This window comes from Triticum dicoccoides, chromosome 7A (assembly GCF_002162155.2).
Source record: "Triticum dicoccoides isolate Atlit2015 ecotype Zavitan chromosome 7A, WEW_v2.0, whole genome shotgun sequence".
Classification (NCBI taxonomy): domain Eukaryota; kingdom Viridiplantae; phylum Streptophyta; class Magnoliopsida; order Poales; family Poaceae; genus Triticum; species Triticum dicoccoides.
This window is the reverse complement of record NC_041392.1, coordinates 8,101,732-8,104,163: the sequence shown is the minus strand read 5'-3', so window position 1 is coordinate 8,104,163 and position 2,432 is coordinate 8,101,732. Positions and strand designations below refer to the sequence as shown.

At 41.0% G+C, this 2,432-nt stretch overlaps 1 protein-coding gene across 2 annotated transcripts in view; it reads left to right on the top strand.

Moving 5' to 3' along the window:
* The first annotated feature begins 2,157 nt into the window (after positions 1-2,157).
* Positions 2,158-2,432, top strand: part of LOC119330244 — a 5,944-nt gene continuing 5,669 nt past the window's right edge. Inside the window, exon 1 of one of the 2 annotated variants that reach the window (XM_037603360.1) lies at positions 2,158-2,283. The gene's annotated coding sequence lies outside the window, so the exon portion shown is untranslated. The remainder of the gene's footprint in view (positions 2,284-2,432) is intronic. The other variant, XM_037603358.1, reaches the window with a different exon arrangement.

Below are 2,432 nucleotides of genomic sequence, written 5' to 3'. Positions count from 1 at the left end.
TTTTACCAAAATCTTTGGAGTATATCTAGTAGAGATTGATACTGCGAAGAAGGTGTTTTCAAGAGATTTCAATGTAATATTTAGTCATTAGGAGTTACTTTGTATTTTCTTGGATCTTAGGTCCAAATCGGGTGTAGCTATAATTGTTATGAGTAATAATAAAGTTACAGGTGTTTCTTAAAGAAAGAACTGTTCACTCCCCCCGAGTTGCGGTAGCATCTAAGTTTTAAGATGTTTTGTTTCATTTGAACATTTTTGAAAAGTGAGTAATTTTAAAACTTATGAATATTTTTCAAGACAACTGTTTTTCTTGCAAATTTCCGAACTAAATTTGGAATGGAAACATTTTTCTGAATTTGTGAAATGGGAACATTTTTTTGATATTGTGAACAATTTTTAAAAACAGGAACATTTTTTAAATTTATGTAATTTATAAAATGGGAACATTTTTTTGAAGTTTTGAACAATGTTTAATTTTTTGAAATTCCACACAAAATTTTAAAACACAAACTTCTTTGAAATTCTGGATTTATTTTCAAAATTCTAAACATTTAAAAAACGAATTTTAAAGAAAAAAAGAAAAAAAGGTAAAAGGAACAACAGGAAAAAGAAAAATTAAAGAACCAAACCTAAACCGGCCAGGAACCTTCTAGAAAAGTTCTCAAAACCGAGATCCATGGAACGCTAAACGGGCCGGCACAATTAGTAGCTCGCCTCCTCGCTCTGTTTGTGTGTTTGCTCGAAAAATCGACGCAAAGAGCGTCATATAGAATTTGCGGCGTGCTGGACTAATTTTCCAAGAAATTTTATTTGGGTTTTCAACTAAACACGAATAACTTATTTTTAAAATGTGATAATTTTTAAATTATGAGAAAGATTTATAAAAGCAAAATATCTTTGTGAACTTTTTTTATAAAACACAATCAAATTTTGAAAACATGAACATTTTCTGAACTTTTCAAACAATTTCCAAAATATGATTTTTTTTTCGAAATTTTCGAAACACATTAAAACCACACGAACATTGTTTTAAGTTTTTGAGCATTTTTAACACGAATTTCAAACATGGATAAAATTTTAAATTCGGAATATATTTTTTAGATTTGTTAAACACGAAAATTTAATGAATTTTCTTGAATTTTTTTAAAAAAATTGAGAACAAAATTGAAGAAATAGGAACAATTTTTGAATTTTTGAACAATGCTGAGGACGATCAATCCTTTATTGACAATGACCCCCCTGCACGAGAGGGGCCTTCTTGTTCCCTCCCTTATGTCTACAATGCAGAGACTACACCAATGTGAAATAGCATGAGGGCCACTAGCACAACTTGTTGGCCACCATTTTCAATTATTTTCTCAGCTCGAGATCGAGAGAGAAGGTGGGTGGTGGCTGTGTTCAAGGGACATGGATGGATTGATCGATTACTATAATTATAACAGTTTGCCTGACTTGTTATTTATATACTTGTTGTTGAACAATCATCGCGGAGGCGATCTCCACCTGAATACATTAGTTAAAAGGAAGCCAATAGTTTGGCCAAGTTACAGAGTTGCCCCAGAACACGAGGAGAGGTAGTCAGTAAAATCCAAAACAACGTTCTTCACGCTAGCCAGAGGTGGATGGTCCCGTTCCAGAAGACTTCAGTGTTACACAAGTCCCAAATCTTTCAAAGTATGATGAGGGCGACCGAGGGCCAAATGTTATCACTAATGCTGGTCCCGTTGGACGTTCAAACATCTGGGATAGTGTTGTTACCCTTTCCTTCTACCCCTATCACCATGCACGCGTCATTTTTCCGGTCCGAATCGGCCTATGGCAGCTGCCCCCCTTTCCCCCTCAACACGCACCTAACACGCACCTATCCTCACGCCTAATAGTCCCCGTCAGCCTCTCTTGCTTGCCCCACACGAACCGGCGCACTCTACTATCCCTCGTGCCGCCACATCTCCTCTCGCATGCTCGCCCCCGCGCCGCCGCCCGTCGCATGTGCTCCTCCGCTCGCCAAAGCCACCACATGCTTAGCACTTGAACTCGGATGGTTTAGAGATATCATCGTCCTTCTAATCATTCAATCACATATTGGTTCGCTGAAAATCAGAGGCGTTGAAAGTTGAAACTCGCAGCAAAAATAAACCCTTGGCTTGTGTCTAAACCCTATCCCGCTCTGATTTCACCCGAATCGGGGGCCCTCCTCCCCCTTTTCCCCACTCCACCAGCAACACAACAGAGGAGAGCGGCGGCGGCGTCCAGCGGAGGTCGTCGTCGGCGGAGGTGGCGTAGGTGAGCTTCCTCCCGCGCCCTCCTCCTCCTCCCTCTCCTTCTCCCCCGCGCCCGTCCCTGCGCCGTCGCCTCCGCCCCGACGCGCCCGGCACAAGCCCTCCTCCTCTCCCATCTCAGGCGTCCTACCCCCCTCCGGCGGCGCGTCCCCA